Genomic DNA, 18383 nt, shown 5'->3' with positions numbered 1-18383 from the left:
ACATAAATGGAATTTACAATCACTTTTCCAATATTGCTCCTCATTCTTCACTCAAGATACAAATTTACTGCCATGTGTGACACAAATTTACAAATGATTTGTTCACCACCCATTATTTTAGTGTAACTTTTACAGATTGTTGAGCCTAGATACACCACTCCATGTACACACATCTCACTCTTAGCTAATATGTTCCCTTTCTACTCATATTGGCTTCACTTGTGACCCTCATGATTATTGTGCATCTTTGGTGACCGCTGCAGAAATAGTGATTCTGTCCACTCACACAGTGTGAGTTGAAACAATACTAGGCCTGGACGTGAAATTCCGCTCCCCTCCGTGCAGTGGAGCAGAGTTTTTTCCTCGCTAGTGCACTTCAACATTAAGTTGGCGAGCGAAGAAAATCTTGCTCTAGACCACCTCCCAGTGAGATTTCTCAACGCGGGTGGTCACGGATGGCCGCTACCGTGCTCATTGAGAAAACTTCCACTTGTATTGAAATCAGCACGAACAGTGTGACCTAACGCACTATGCCACTTGTGGAACTCCACGTAGTGCAGCAGAGTTTTTTGGTCACTTCGCAGACTCTGTGAACACTACCCAGGCCTACACAATACTTCTCATAGTTCATTTTTACCAACTTCCATTGCTGGATTAGTAAAGGTGAAGGATTCAAATTAAAATATATGATTAGCATAGCGTAACTAAAATTAGCTTATTTGATTTAGTCCCGTAATAAGGCCCCTCTTCGTCATAAGTTAGTACGACGGAAAGGGCCGAAAACAGGACCGCGGCCATCTTGGCCCTTAACTCTCTCGTCATGTAGGAACTACGATCACGTGGTTCCCTGAGCCCATATTTTCCTCATTTAGCACACACCAGTTTAGAAGACAGGCTGAATTGTATTTACGACCGAGAAGCAAGGTCACATCTGCTGAAAGGGAGTACCAAGCAAAATTCCTTCTGAACCTGGGACGAGAAGGGAGTCACCCGGCCGACCTTCTATTCTTAAAGATAGTAACCCTTTTTGTATCGCTGAAACTAGATATAGGATGAGCTCATTAGGAGCGCCTGGACGGGCTGGTACTTTTCCACTTGTAAGGCTTTGTATGTTGCGCTGATAATGTATAAAAGTATGAGTTTGTCAAGGAGCCAGCAGTCTTCCTCGGCGCACCTCCTGGGTGAGGATCGATGAGGCTCCTCTATGTAGAGTTTTCTGTCTGGCCAATAAACGCTTGAACCTTCTACGTTGCCAACTGCTCATTATTTGACTTACATTGCGGGCCACCGGTAAGTGTGGCCCTTGGGACGAAATTTTGGTTACAACAGTTGGCGACCACGAAGGGACCCCGTGATAGGGTCTGACCTCCCCCGTAATCGGGTGGTAGGTTCGAGGGCGTCTTAGCCGGGTGAGCGGAGGACGAGCTCGAGGGTTTCGCTCCGCGCGCTCGAGTGGGATGCCCTCTGCTGCTAGTCACCCTTCACCGGGGTCCTACGGGCTCAACCCAAGAAACGGACCGTGTTGGTCGAGAGGAGTTGGCAGCGAAGAACGGACATTCGTACCAGGGTGCACCCGGTGAGTAGAATTTTGATTTGAAGCACTGATTATAAGCAGTGCACGTTTTGATTTTGAAGCACGCGAGATGAAGCGTGTAGTTGCATTTGAAGCACAGGCTCTAGGGCGGTGCATTGATTTTGAGGCAGGCGCTGGAGAGCGGTGCCACTGTTGGTTTGAAGCCCGAATTGTATGGCCGGGCATTGATTTGAAAGTACATGTACATTTGGTACGATTTGATGGGCCTTTTTTGCCTGATTTGATAAACCGCGCGCGTAATGTAGCCCGATTGCACCTGGGAGACTCACGACCCGAGCTGGGTAGCCACGAGACATATCCACGGCGAGGCACAGACCTCCTCGGGACAAGCCTCAGTGGTGTACCAGGAAGGCAGTGAGAGGATCTGTGGTGTAGTCGGGGATGTCTATTGTTGGAAACATTACGGATTAGTGTGAGGCTGGCTCACTGATGGTGGTGGTAAGGGTTGTAACCCTTGGTTGTGGTTTATGTCATTTATGTCTGTATTGAACCAATCACCATGCCTTGTTTTAGTAAGTTGAATTGTTTTAGCTGTTGCTGTCGGACAGGTGACTCTCGGCTGGCTGAGAGTCAGCCTGCCCCGCCGGAAGGCAGTCCTAGCCACTATATGTATGTGAAGCATGGAATTACCCCTTTATTGTTTTGTACTCTGTGGCATAAATACACTAAAGGTAACGAAGAATTGCAATGGCCAAAGACTGGCTCGTTTGATGAGAAAAAAAATTGCTTTCATACAGCAACAACTGTTCTCCAGGCGTAGCCGTCAGGCTATGTTTGATGCCCTGGGTTCATGGCTGAAAGAATCCAAGCAGCGGCGGATAAGGGAGGAGAAGCAATCCAGGGCTAAGGCTGGACAGAACGTGACTCAGAAGGCCATAGCTTATGATAGGTCTCGAGCAGAAAAGGGAATAGACTGTATGAACCGTGAATTCCGATTGAAGGTAGATAAGAGCTATGTGACTCGACCCAATGCTGAAGATGAGATAGAAGACTTATTGGATATACGGCCACCGCCTCCTTATGTGCCTCAACGGCTGTATACGGAGGCAGCCGGAGTCTCGGCTCCGGCCACGGCCGCGTCCTTAGGAACCTCGGGGGCCTCAGCCCCTCCAGCTCCCCCCAGTTCCTCCCCTCTGACAGAACTCTCCCGACTGTCCACATCCGTGTCAGAGGTGATTACTATGTTACCAGCACTGTTAACAGCCGCAACAGCTGTGAAAACACAGCTGCCATCCGGGTCAATGACTTCCCCTTCTGTCCTGCCCTCCTCCTCCGCGAGTACTACGCCAGTAGCAGCTGCCACCACTCCGACACGTCCGGTTCCCTTAGCTGAGGGTAAAAGGTTGTTTACTCGTTCGGCTTTGGGAACAGAAGAAAAAGAAACTATTGCTGTACAGGCCTCCCAATGGATGCGGCAACCCATTTATTCATTATCAGATATTTGGAGCACCATGAGAGATTACGAGCCGGTAATGCAACAGCATGCATTAGAACATATGGCGAACCGCCTTATATCATTATGGGAACAGGTACACACGGAGAGAAGGGCCCCGGCCATATTATACGATATCATCACACAAACCCATAGATCCCGCCTTACCCCAGAAGAAGTGTATGGGAATGTGCAGACCTTGGTGGCGTATAGAACCCGTCTGCAGTCGACTAATCCTACGGGGCTATCCCAGTACCCTATGCGGGAAGTACACCCCATCTACCATCCAGAAGTTACGGAAGTGGTAGACGCCCTCGGGGTAGTTACTCGTCCCAGAGTGGAGGCGCGTTTCCAAGAACAATGGGTGTATACCCCCTGGAAACGAAGTGAGGTGTTGTCACTAAAAAGTCAGTTACCAGATCCCAGGAAGAATCCTACCGCGTATTACAAAGAGCTTACTGAAGCGGCTTCCTCCGCAGTAATGACGTTGGCGGACATTGAACTATTCTTTGCTTTATTAGTACCGGTGGACATTTGGCGCCAGGTACACGATCAGGACCATGCAACCGAATTTGGGGGAACTTGGGAACAGCTACGGGAATGGGATAGAGATCGTAAACCAGGGAATAAGCCCCGGGCGGAAATATTGGCCCTTCCTGATAGGATAATAAATTATATGCATTCGCTGATCCCTCCCTGGAAGGTGGATTGGGATAAGTTGACGGCCTGCAAGCAGAAGAAGGATGAGAGTGTATCAGATTTCTTTACGAGATTTGAGGGAGTTTTCATTGACTTCAGTGGACAGGACCGGGCCACTGAAGGAGGGGTACGTTTGTTCGTGAATCGATTCGTGACCAATCTGCTGCCGGAGGTATCGGCTCGATTACAGGCTGCTGAAAGCACCTGGACAACTACTACCCCTTCGACAATATTGAGTATGGCTCAATATTATGAACATCGTGAGAATGAAAGCAAGGACAGGACAGAAAAGAAGTCGAAGGACTTGAAGACTCGAGTATTGTTACAGCAAGTAGAGAGAGGACGGGGAAGAGGGCGAGGGTCGCAGAATTTTGCTCCAAGAGGGGCGGGTCCGGCACAGACGACAGGACGGACAGACTTGGGCATAAATCAATGTGCCTTCTGTAAGCAGGAGGGGCATTGGCGAGCCCAGTGTCCGTTATTATATGAACAGAACAGTGTTCCGAGAGGTCAGGGAAGGGGACGTTTTTGTGGACAGCGAGGGGGATCTACGAGACAAGAGCATTCGGCGACAGGTGAGACTGGTCAGAATTGTTTTGATCACGGTCAGGGGAAGCAGTATTACAATGATGGTTATATGACAGGCGAGGGATCAGGTTATTCTCAAGCATAGGACAGCCAAAGACAGAGTCGGGGGCAGGTGCCGATTCCAATTGATCAAGCTGGACCTTATGTCCATGCACGATTATTAAACGCATCAGGTAAGTTCCTAGTTGACACAGGGGCCATGAACAGTTCTGTTTCACGTGCCCTAGTCCCGGGGGCTGCTCTGTCTGGCCAGAATAATGTGTGTGTGGGGTTTTCTGGAACTCCGGTGGTAAGCCCCATCTCACAACCACTTCCCCTTACCCTGGGGCCGGTATCAATAAACTCACCTTTCCTTTTGACCTCCCAGTGTGGAGAGAACCTTTTAGGCATGGACATATTGAAAAGATTGCATGCTCGCATCTATTGTTCCCCGGACGGGGTTTACTTGACCATAAAAGACCCTTCACCCCTCTCCGCGCAATGCTTATCTAAAACAGAACCTCTACCACCAGAACTGGCGTGCATCCCGAAAACCCTCTGGGCGACTGGAGACACCGATGTGGGCCATTTGCAAATTTCCCCAGTATCGATTACCTTAAAACAGAACGCCCAGTTGCCGAAAATTCCCCAGTATAAAATTGCCCCTGCTGGGGAATGAGCTCTAATGGCTATCATTCATGATTTGATTAAAACCGGAGTAGTGGAAGAAACGGCCTCTAACACGTGTAATAGCCCTATTCTTCCGATTCTTAAACGAGCCCCGGTACAACAGACTCCTGATTATGCTGATACCTATCGATTTGTGATTGACCTACGAGAGATCAATAAGATCGTGGTACCCCAGTACCCTGTGGTACCTGATATTAATTCCATCTTGACGATGATTCCTCCAACCGCACAATTTTTCTCAGTAATAGATTTGAAGAATGCTTTCTTTAGTATCCCTATACATCCAGATAGCCGCTATCTTTTCGGTTTCTCATTAGGGGGCCGTAGCTTCAGATTCTGTCGCGCCCCCCAGGGGTATACGGAAAGCCCCAGTATTTATAGTCAGGCACTAAAAAAGATACTAGACACGTTGAGCTTGCCGCCAGGTAATGTATTACTCCAGTATGTTGATGATCTCCTGGTGGCCTCTGATACTGAGGAGGGCTGCCGGACGGCAACAGTAGATTTACTACGCATCTGGCAAGAAATGGTAACAAGGTGTCACTGTCAAAATTCCAATATTGTCGACCGGAGGTGACCTATCTCGGTCATCTCCTGTCGAAGGAGGGAAGGCGATTGACCTCGGAGCGTATTGCATCCATTACTAACATGTCTGTTCCTCGCACGCAACGTGATGTCCGTGCTTTGCTTGGTATAACCTCTTACTGTCGCCAATGGATCCCTAACTACTCTCTTATCACTAAACCTTTCTTGTATCTAATCACCAAAGATGTGCATGAACCCCTACCCTGGACTGATGAGTGTCAAATGGCTTTTATTTCTTTGAAGGCTGCTTTATGTTCTGCTCCTGTGCTCGGCACCCCAGACTACCGGAAGCCTTTTGTGCTCTACGTGCATGAGGTGGACGGTTGTTCGCTTTCAGTGTTAACACAGGACTTTGGAGGTAAGCAAAGACCCTGTGCATATTTTTCGGCGGTTTTGGACAATGTCGCCAGAGCGCTTCCCAGCTGCCTGAGAGGCACGGCCGCTGTAGCGGTGGCGATCAGGCAATCGGAAGGGCTAGTCCTAAATACGGATCTCACAGTGATGGTACCACACGCTGTGGACGTATTGTTAAACAGGACACAGACGCAGCACTTAACCAGTGCGCGTCTTACGGGGTACGAATTGACCCTGTTTGCACCTCACATAACGATCAAGAGATGCGTCACTCTGAATCCTGCCACGTTGCTCCCCTCCCCTCAGGAGAAAGTGACCAGGATGTACATGATTGCATATTTCGGACTGAAGAAGAAACAAAGGGCCGGATAGATCTAACAGACACCCCTTTATCTGAACCCCAAGGGGAATTGTATGTTGATGGCTCATGTTTTAGATTGCCCAACGGTACTACGGTTGCGGCTTATGCAATTACTACCTTGCAGACCGTGGTCGAGACGGCCAAAGTACCATATCATTCAGCCCAAGCGGCTGAATTAATTGCACTACTGAGGGCGTGTGAATTGGGTAAGGGATTGAGGCTGAACGTCTACACCGATAGCCAATACACTTTCGGGGTAGCCCATAGTTTTGGGAGGTTGTGGGCAGAACGAGGGTTTCTTACATCCCATGGTGAAAAGATAAAGAATGGACAATTGGTTGAGCGACTGCTGGCTGCATTACCTTTGCCAGAAGCCCTTGCTATTGTAAAATGTAGTGCCCATAAGGCTGTAGCTGATGATGTTGGGAGGGGAAATGCTTTTGCAGATAAGATTGCTAAAGAAACTGCCCAGTCCGACACCCCCTCCATGTTTGTGGTTAGCCAGTGCAGAAGGATGGTAGAAGCAGACATTTTTCGAAACACTGTAGATAGTGTGAAAGAATTGCAGCAGGAGGTCACCCCAGAGGAACTGCAGTATTGGCAGGAGCAGGTGGGGCGGTTAGACGAGAATGGGTGTTGGACAGACCTGTCAGAAAAATGCAGATGGCTACTACCGAATGCATTTGTGAATGCGGTGGTAGCCATGGCACATGGTCCCGCCCACGTCGGGGTTCGAGGCATTTGCGCGATATTGGACCCTGTATGGTACAACACCAATATCCAAAAAACGGCCAGGAATTTGGTCCAACATTGCATGGTCTGCCTTCAACATAACCCGGGGGGTGGTACTCCGGTTCTGTCAGGTAGTTTCGCCCCACCCACTTTGCCTTTTGAGGTACTCCAAATGGACTATATACAGCTGGAACGGGTTAACAACCTGAAATACGTTCTGGTGGTAGTCTGTACCGTCAGTAAATGGGTAGAAGCGTACCCCACTAGAGAAAACACAGCTATAGCAACTGCGAGAGCCTTAATAAAAGAGTTCTTTCCCCGATATGGGTTACCACGAGTAATCTGGAGTGATAATGGGACACACTTTAATGCTAATTTAGTTCAACATGTATGTAAGGGTTTGTCCATACGACAAAAGATTCACGCCGCGCGGCACCCTCAATCAGCAGGCCTAGTTGAAAAATATAATGGGATCCTGAAGTTAAAACTAGCTAAACTACAGGACACGACCGGCTTGAAATGGCCCGGTCTGTAAGAACGACCCCTCATTCTCGGAGTGGGATTTCCCCTTACGAGGTGGTTTTTGGGAGACCTGCCAATGTATGGGGGGTGCCCGGCCCAAGTCATTCAGGGATATTGAGTATCCTATGTTAGCCGACTACCTCTATGCGTTAACTAAAGATCTCCGTTCTATCCACCAACAGATTTCAGCAGTACTGCAGCCTCTGCCGGAGGGCCCCGGACACAGCATCGAGCCAGGTCAGTGGGTCCTAATTCGGAACTATCAGCGGAAGTCGAGCCTGGAACCCCGCTGGACCCGGCCGCATCAAGTGCTTCTGGCCACAAGGACGGCGGTAAAGGTCGAAGGGAAACAGCATTGAATTCATGTTTCCCATTTGAAGCGTGTCCCGCTTCCCTTGCCCGAGGATTGTCAGGACCAGGAGGAAAACGTACGACACAGAGGTGAGCACGACACCGAAGAATCGCCCTCCCCCGAAGCCCACGGAGAAGCGGAAGGGCAGGGAGAGAGGGCCATAAGTTCGGGGTCAGCTGTGGCAGATACGGCCCTGCCTGGGGACCAAACGCGTGACCAGGAGGGCCACACACCTTGTTCCTTATCTGATCCCACTGTGCCCATCTTGTTCATGAATCCTGAAACCCCTGGTCACACTCGATACCACCTGCGGCCCCGCAAACGGAATGAGATCCCCCGGTCCGGCCTGCAATAAAAGGTGAAGTCTGAGCTAAGGGACCTGGGGATCATATAAACACTGGACTGAACTCGTGGAGGGCGTGGAACTTTAAGTGATAGCCCTGTTCAGAAAGAAGGTAGAGACACTGATAGAAAAAGGGGCCCAGGTAACCTTCCTCTTCGACCAGAGTTGCGTCAAGTGCAGCTCCTACGCGAGAAGTGTTTTGCACCCTTGATTTTTATTTTTATTTTTTATGTTTTTACTGTTTGGAATGCTAAGAGTCTGCCTGTGAGGCTCTAACACGGACACAGGAAAGAAGCACCCTCCGGCAGATTGGACTGCTTGTAAACTTTTTTTTTTGTTTCCCGAGCTTAGAACTGGACTTTTAGTGAGAATGTATCCCATTGCTCGTTTTGCCCTTGAAGAAGAACGTCCCATAATTAAGGGTGGGCGTACTTCGCGAAGTAGCACTTCGCGAAGCTACGCAAAGTGAAGTTCGCACTACGCGAGCTACGCGTAGCACTTCGCGAACTGCGTAGTAACATGTTCGCACTGTGCAAGATGTTGTTTTCAATGATTGCACAGTGCGGACAAGCAACCGGCACTGTGCAATCATTGAAAATGGCATCTTGCACAGTGCGAGCTGTAGTTTTCTGCTGCTCGAGTAGATTTTTACTCGAGCTTCAGCTTTCTCAACGCGAACTGGTAGTTTCTCATCGCGAGCGGTCGCGAGCATACGCGACCACTCGCAATGAGAAACCTGACCTCCTCGCGTTGGGAATCTCGCCGGGAGGTTTATTTTCCATGCTCGCGATCGCCAACTTGCAGTTGCTGATCGCGAACAAGGAAAAAGTCTCGCCGGGATGTCATTTTGCTTGCTCGCGGTCGCCAACATGACGTTGAGGACCGCGAGCAAGCAAAAAATGACCGCAGCACTACGCAACACTACGCTACGCGTGTTCGCACTGTGCTACGTGCAGTTCGCGTAGTGCGAAGTAGCGCGAACTTCGCAAACTACGCGAGCGTAGCGTAGTGCTTCGCCCAGGCCTACCCATAATCCCTCGCCCTAGATACCCATATTTACCAATGTTTTCAACATGGAGTTTGCGTGCTAAAATTGTGTTTATTTCTATAATAGCTGTGTCATTTCTATTATGCTTAGGAATGTTCATTTATCTAGAATTCCGCCACCCAGTCCATACCCTGGTGTTATCTACCCCTACTCCTAAGGAACATCATTTTCAGACTTTGGCCCCTCATAAAGAGAGGCATCGCCAGACTTATGTACATAATGCCTTCATAGAAATGTTGCATCAAACCCACAGTTCCACGAATGTTACCGATTGCTGGGTATGTGGCCTCCTCCCTTCAGTAATGCATAAACATGATTTGTTTATTTCAATGCCGTTGTCACATTTAGGGAGCTGTGAAGCTTGGTTTAGATTGTTGTCTATGATATACGAGCATTATACTGTAGACGCACACAGGTTCTCAGAAAAAGATTATGACTTAATATTGGCCTACATAAAGAGGCATCAGGGGTTCACTCCAAATGCAGAAGGTACTGACGGCACTTTAGATCCAACAGCCTGCATGAATGTGTACATGGACCATGAGAATGATACTTGGCTAAGGGATGAGATATTAGATTTTGTATCCTTCAATTTTACCGAATACTTCAGATATTTCCAGGAACGCAATGTCTCGGAAGACAAGATTATACCCGTCCCTGTATTAAATACGTCATCCTCCTTTTGTATCCAGGGTGCCGGCCATTTGTTCGAGGGATTTAGCAGATGCAATTACGCTTATCGATTACGGACTTTTAGTAGTCCGCCAATATTGACTCCCCCGAACATATATTTCGTGTGTGGGGAAACTGCTTACACCTGGCTTCCCAGGGGATGGTCAGGCAGGTGTTATCTGTCCTTCCTCTATCCTCCTGTTTATATTGCCCCATCAGATTATCACAAATCCCATTCACTGAACAAAAGAAGTCTCACTGATAATGATGTCACTGATCAAACAGATACCCCGGCCCAACACTTCGTAGATATTATGAAAGGGGTCATACCTATATGGGGCCCTATCCTAACTAGTAAGGAAATTAGGAGGCTGTCCAGGGTGGTGGAAGGAGTGGTCAATACCACTGCCGGGATATTGACTAATATCACTGTTGAGCTTCAGGCGACCCGGCTTGTGACCCTTCAAAATCGTCTTGTTTTAGATGTTATATTGGCTGATCGCGGAGGAGCATGCCGGGTGATCGGGAGTTCCTGTTGTGTATATATACCTGACTCCGCCCCTTCGGTTCATTTAGCCATTCAGAAACTCCACCGACTGGCATCAGAAATCCATACGGAGACCGGTACCTGGTCCCTGTCAACCTGGTTCTGGGACCTCCTGACCACTTAGGGGTGGAAACTATTCATGGTCCTATTGGGTATAGTGGGTTTCCTTTTTACCTGCTGTATTTGTATCCCGTGCGGTCCTGCTTGTTGTTCTTATTGTGCCACCCAATTTCGCTCTGCAATACCTAAGTCCTCACCTACCCATGCTCAAGCTAATGCCCAGATGACCCAGAAAGAAATTCATGATATTATGCAAATAGATGAGGGCATTTTTGAAGAGTAGTCATTTTTTTATTTTATTTTAGCTACACTATGCTAAAAGGGCCGTTCTGAAGGATTCAAATTAAAATATATGATTAGCATAGCGTAACTAAAATTAGCTTATTTGATTTAGTCCCGTAATAAGGCCCCTCTTCGTCATTATAAGTTAGTACGACGGAAAGGGCCGAAAACAGGACCGCGGCCATCTTGGCCCTTAACTCTCTCGTCGTGTAGGAACTACGATCACGTGGTTCCCTGAGCCCATATTTTCCTCATTTAGCACACACCAGTTTAGAAGACAGGCTGAATTGTATTTACGACCGAGAAGCAAGGTCACATCTGCTGAAAGGGAGTACCAAGTAAAATTCCTTCTGAACCTGGGACGAGAAGGGAGTCACCCGGCCGACCTTCTATTCTTAAAGATAGTAACCCTTTTTGTATCGCTGAAACTAGATATAGGATGAGCTCATTAGGAGCGCCTGGACGGGCTGGTACTTTTCCACTTGTAAGGCTTTGTATGTTGCGCTGATAATGTATAAAAGTATGAGTTTGTCAAGGAGCCAGCAGTCTTCCTCGGCGCACCTCCTGGGTGAGGATCGATGAGGCTCCTCTATGTAGAGTTTTCTGTCTGGCCAATAAACGCTTGAACCTTCTACGTTGCCAACTGCTCATTATTTGACTTACATTGCGGGCCACTGGTAAGTGTGGCCCTTGGGACGAAATTTTGGTTACAACAAAGGAATGACACTATCGGACATCATTATTCCCAGTATGTGCATTTGAAACGAGATCCATACATAATTACAGAGATGGCCATTATGTCAAACAGTACAACTTCTTATTTGGTATTAAGTATATTTGTGGTTTCCTTAACAATAAGTGGGCCATTCCCATATTAGCCATTCTGAAACCGCTGATTGATGATATTGAAGATGAAGGCATTGTGCACTCCCTGGATATTTAGTCAGCACATTGATGAACATTCCCAGATGGTCAACTATGGCCTGACATTGATGTAGTATGTGGGCTTTCAGTTTCTATAGAGGTGGGATGTTGAAGCTGGTGGCACAAATTGCTAACCCTGAGTAATGAACTCCACTCCCGGCGTAGATTAGTTAACTACGCATTCCATGAAAAACACGTAGTCAGGCAAAATATCTGCTCCACCACTTAGCCGAGTCAGCTTCTAAACTGCATCCACAAATGCTTTGTTAAAACAACTTTACATGCTAAAAAACATATAACCAATTCACAAACGTAAACCTTTAAACTGCAAAAATATCAGGCAATGAGAGGATGGGACCATCACTGAGTCGTTTAGCAAGATGTGCTCTTTGTTTTCAAGGCATCTGCTCGGTTCTCTCCCTAGGTTAGGGAGGATCCCAAAATCATCACCTCTCTCACTGCTTGCTATATTATTACTTTTGTGAAATGACTATATGCATTTCAGCATTTAAAGACAGAGATACTTGTTAATTTTCCAAAAATATACGAGGTCTCTGTTGGCGGAGTGAATTCACAGAGTTTTTGTTCAACTTTGTGGAGTTCTGCGTAGTAGTACTCCACCAACTACGCCCACCCTTACAAATTGCACAAGTGTGCAATCAATTGCACCAAGCACATGAGGAAATCAAGCTATGGCGTAGAATCCTTGCTCGGTAGCCAGTTGTTGTTGTGGAGTTTTGGAAAAGAGAAGGTAATGGGTGTAAATCTAACTCTGGCATCCAAAACAGAGGGGAGAAAGGCAGAAAATGCTCCCTGTAAGATTGCTGCCAATTTAGCTGTTGTGAATTGGAGGGTACCTGATGCCAGCATATGGAGCATAACCATAAGTTTTACATGTGGTGGGATGTGAATTGGCCTTGTGGTTGGTGGCTGGAGACTTGGCCCAATCTTCTCCAGCAATTCCATGATGGACTCCTTCTTGAGTCACTAAAACTGTATCATCCCCTTTTCCCTGAGGTCAAAAAGGGATATGTGCTGCAGGAAAACACACTCCTTCCCTGCATACATGGTGGCCATAGTGAAGGTGGTCTCCTAGCCACTCCAAGTCGCTGTTTGACGAAGTCTATGGTGTAGTTGAGCTTACCAAAGTGTTTTTTGTTGTTCAGGTTTTTATATCACAGCGAAGGTGTTATTTCCTATATATGGTTTGACGATGTGTCAGGCATTGTGTTGCGCTTCCACACAACGTGTGCCGCAGTGCTACAGCCATAAATACCAATTTTCCTACTGTTGCACTGACTGGAGTGGGAATAGTAGTTTTTAACCATCCGCTATCCATCACTTTCCCTACTGTTGCATTAATTGGAGTGGGAATAGTAATTTTTACCCCTCCTTTATCCAACACTTTCCCTACTGACCAGAGTGGGAAATGTAATTTTAAAGATTTTTAAATAGTTTAATGTTTTAATTTACAATAGAATGTTTTTTTTTATTGTAAATTTTTCTATAATTTTAAAATTATAAAATAAATAGTTTATTAATTGTTTAAATGTATATATATATATATATATATGTTTAGCTTTTTAAATTAAGTTTATTTGTTATATTTGTTAAAATCTATATTAAATCTATTTTTTTAATTAATTTTATTATTTAATAGATGTAATATTTATTATTTTATTTAATATATATATAAAAAATGATATTTTGTACAACTATATTTTTGACATCGATATTTTATTCTTGATATTTTTGTACTTACCATTATAAAAAAAGGATGTCAATATTTTTGACATCGATATTTAAAACTCGATATTGTGGTAGGGGGATGTTTTTAGGTGTCGAAATTCTGTCAGTAAACCGCCTTACTGGTATCAATGCTGCCCTCGATCACATTACAGAACAAATATTTTGGCCCCAGCGAAAATGTTTGGGAGTACCCATGATTTTTGTTTGAGAATAAGAGAGATCGACACTAAACATGTTGGAGGGAGAAAGCCAATGAGGGAAAGAAAAACAAAATCAGGATTCAGATGAGGAGAACTTTTTAAATAATCTTTTGAATTTCAGACCTCCTCCATATTCTGATAGGACCACCAGATGAGGACCTGGTCCTGATATAGTACCGGATATAGGTGCAGCAAGAGATAGTATAAGAGATAGTATAAGTGCCCAAACACATCTGTGGCCGTAATCACAATAATTAGTACCCCACCTGAAAAAGACAGCATTGCCAAGTACTAGTTGAGACAACAAAGCTGCTTCTCAAATTCAAATTGATCCACCTGTTACTACATAGAGATTTAGCAATATTAGCCTCTTAAAAATTGAATTTGGGGAAATTTTAAAGGGACAATTGATCTAAATAGACTGTTGTCAAACAATGTTGATGAGATGTGATATTTGATCAGGAAACAGCCAGATGTGCAAATGAGACACGGCAAGCTAGAAGAATTGGCTGATGAGTGAAGGATGATCTTAGTGACAGAAATATGTGAGGAAAAATTACAAAATATATTCGACCATTGATAAAATAAAGGAACTGGGGTGAATGATTTTAAGTGCTCACATTAAAAATGTAGTTGCAAGGACAAGCGAATGGAGCAACTTAAAGAACTACAGAGAAAGGTGGAAGAGTGGGACAGGAAGTAAATAAAAAAGGTATAGATATGTGTAAGAATGCGGCTGAGTCCAATAGTGATTCGGATATAGGGGCAGTTAAAGAATTTCCATTATGGCAGGTACACAGAGAAAATGTTATGCATGTGCCTTGTGTGCTGATCTTTATGCCTTTACGATGAATTTCCCAAAATTGCAAGCGGAACCTGAAAAGTGGTACAAGAAACTTCACAGATCGACTACCATTTCAAAAATGATTTGGACTAATATGAATTCATTATTTGGCATTGTAGTTCCTAGTGAAGTGTGGTCTAAGACTAAGGTTGCTGTTGCTTGGCCCACTGAAGAACCAGTTGGAGTTGCGCATAGTAATGCTCCTTCTGATGCGGTAGCCGACAAATACAAGCAGATAATAGAACATTTGAAAAAAAAGTGCCTGAAAAGGACATTAATTGAGCAAAGATTTTGAGGACCTCTCAAGAACTGAAAGAATCAGTAAATGCCTATTATGAGCAGGTTATGCAGATTTTCGTGAAGCACACTGGAGGAGAAGATTCCAAGAAAATGGTCCAAGTGGTTTAATCTCTGCTTTTGTCATGGGTTTGCGACCAGAGATTAGCAATCATATACAGCAAAGGGAGATGTGCTGGCAGACAAAGAGTATAGATTACATTTTAAATACAGCAGTGATTGGTTTGATGTGAAGCGGAAGAAAACCAAAGAGAAGCTGTTGGTTGCCCAGACAAAGCAGTCTGAGAAGAGTGCTAGGAATCAATTGATGGGTTCTGATTTGAGTTATGCTCAGTCGGGCAGTGCTGGAATGAGTGAGTTTTCTCCAATGCAAGGTGTGAGAATCAGAAATTAAATGATGCAAATGCAGGGTCATGGGTCATGGATAATTCTGGAATAAACGCAAATGTTGACATGTAGAAAAAGAACAATGCAATCAATCAATCAATCAGAGCATTTGTATAGCGCGCTACTCACCCAGAGGGTCTCAAGGCGCTTGGGGGAGGGGGGTCCGCTACTGCTCGAACAGCCAGGTCTTGAGTCGCTTCCTGAAGGAGAGGTGGTCTTGGGTCAGGCGGAGGTGGATGGGGAGTGAGAATGCTTGCCATTTGTGTTAAAATCAAGCACTAGAACCGGGAATGTCGGATATGCATGATCAGAAATTGTTTCACATGAATATGCCTACAACCTCAGTGTTGCAACAAAACAATAAAAACAATATGCGATACAGTCTAGGGTACTAACAGAATTAATTCCTATAGATATATCAAAGTGCACCATACATTGACAGTGAAGTCAATGGCTACCTCATTTTTTTTTAATAGATGCATGTTCTTCCTTTTATAAAGATCATTCTGCGGAAAGCCCAACCTACCCTTCTTATGAAGAGAGGTCAACATTGTAGGTATCAGTAATATTCAAATTGGTAATCAGGTCACAGCAGGTGTCCCAGTTAAAATAGGGCCAATGGAAAATAATCATCAGTTCATTCTACGTGATTCAAGTCCTGTTAATGTCTTGGGCCAAGACTTGCTGTGCAAAATAAACTGTGTGGCGTATTGCACACTGGATGATGTTGCAATTGAAATTGAAGATTAGGATTGAGTTTAAATGTAAATCACACGATTCAAAAGTTCAACTGTTCCCGGTCCCAATTTAAGATGATTTATCGTGGGATTTAAGAGATGCTTTTAAAGAAGAGGTATGGGATTTTTCTGGTACAGAGATAGAACTAATTAAAAGTGCCACACCATTAAACCAAGAACACCAGAACTAAGCAATTCAAGCTTTCAAGAGAAGCATAAGAAGGATTGAAACCTATCATCAAAAAAATGATCGAGCAGGGAATTATTTGGGAAAGGTTTGGTAGTCCTTTCAAATCTCCTGTGATGGAAATTAAGAAACTGATTGGTAAATGCAGACTATGTCACGATTTTTTAAATAGAAATAAAATAATGACCCCATGCAGTCCAGTGGCGCTGGATCTAGCCGCAATCCTGTTCCACATTCCATCAGATGCAGAATGTTATTCAGTCATTGACTTATGCCCAGCGTACTCCTCCATTCTTCTTCATGGGGAAAGCTAATACATCTTTGTGTTTCAAGTTTAAAATAAAGTTCTCGTTTGATGTAGGATTCCACAAGAATGTAGTGAAGGTCCTTCAATTGTTTGTCAAATCCTGAAGGAAGATCTAGAAAATTTGAGATTGCCATGTAACTCAGTCTTGGTGGAGGCCATTTGGTTGCAGCAAAGTCAAAGAAGACTGTAAACTTAACACACTTTCCTTGTTAAATCATTTAGCTGACAATGGTTTCACCAACAAAAATGTAGTATTGTAAAAAGGAAGTGATTTATCTTGGCCATCATATTGAAAGAGAACAAGGAAAGTCTCAAAATAATGTGTTTCTGCAATTCTGAAAATGAACCTTCCTACCACCCAAATGAAGGCGAGAATATTCTGGGGAATTGCTATCTACTGTTATCAGCGGATTTGAAACTTTTCCTTGACTACAAAACCTTTAGTAAGGTTGACCTATTGTGATATAAAGGACCCGGTACCATTTGACGAAGATTGTTCAGGGGCCTTCTGGTATTGGCCGAAAGTTTGATGCAACCGCCCTTGGAATGTTAACAATTTGAATGTTTACCTTAATTATCACAAATAAAGTGGGTGTGCTCTTTCAATACTGACACAAAAACATGGAACCGTCAAGAGGCGTGTTACCTACTTGTTAGCTGTGCTGGATCCAATTGCTGTAAGTCTTTCTGGTTTTGTCCGATCACTGGCAGCTATTTGCATTACAGTTGAACAAAGTGAAGGGTTCATGATGGGACATAAAATAATTGTATTTTTTTCACATTCTCTTGAGTTCTTGCTGACATGTACACAAACTCAGCATATGGCAAACAGTCATCTGACCAGATATGAACAAGTCAACTCTGAACAACTCTGAACGCAGCAGCCAGAATGGTCACTGGAGTAAAAAAATTATGATCACATCTTGCCTGCACTCGGAGAGCTAAAATGTCTCCCAGTTGAAATGCGTGCCAACTTCAGAACCGCCTGCCTCATGCACAAAGCGCTGCACACAGGGAAACCCGCCTACCTGGCTGCTAAACTCCAGAAGGCCGGCCAGACAAGAAGCCCAAGGAGTACAAACACTCTACTCCTTATATCCCGAAAACTCGCAAACAAAAAAACGCTTCTCGATCCTCCCCAGGAAGTTTACCGAAAATATGGAACTCCTTACCAGTCCATATCAGGACTATCCCCTCCTGCCTAAAATTCAAAAGGCAGCTCAAAGACCTCCTCCTCAACGAATCTCTCCCAAACGGATAGCTACAAATGAGCCACCGAAGACAAGCCAAAGTAGCACTCAGACACTTTGTCATCGATGACCTCTACCTCACTCTCCGCATGACTACCTACCTCCCCCCCCGGTTGAATCCCATCATTGAGTCACTGTGCTTTTTACGATGACCTTACATGAGGCGTCATATGTTCTTTGTACATTCAACTGTGATAACTTACCTTACGAGTGCCATTATGCACTCTACGACGATTTTATGCGATGTGTCATGAGTCATTCTATATACTAAACTGCTTAATGTATCCTACAAGTGGTTCATGCTGTAAAGCACTCCGATACCTTCAGGTCTGGCTAGGGCTATATAAAACACTCACAATAAAAATAAAAAGTCCTACCGACAGCTGAAAACATCTCAATCAAAAGATCTAATTAATTAAATTCAGCAAAATTGCTTCCTATTTCAAACAAAAGCTGTGAAGAAAAGCATAAAAATGTTGATGAATCTACGCACAATTGCATCAGTGTTATAGAATTATGTACCAAACCAAAGCCACAAATTAAAGAAAGTCCTCTTGAAATAACTGACCTGACTTTGTTTGTTGTTGGTTCCTATTCAAGAGACCAAAATGGAGCATTGAAGCCTGCTTTTGCAGTATCTTCTATATCCAAAATCCTTAAG

The sequence above is a fragment of the Triturus cristatus genome, chromosome 1_2 (assembly GCF_964204655.1).
Source record: "Triturus cristatus chromosome 1_2, aTriCri1.1, whole genome shotgun sequence".
Taxonomy (NCBI): Eukaryota; Metazoa; Chordata; class Amphibia; order Caudata; family Salamandridae; genus Triturus; species Triturus cristatus.
The sequence above is the reverse complement of the archived record's forward strand: the minus strand, read 5'-3'. Positions refer to the sequence as shown.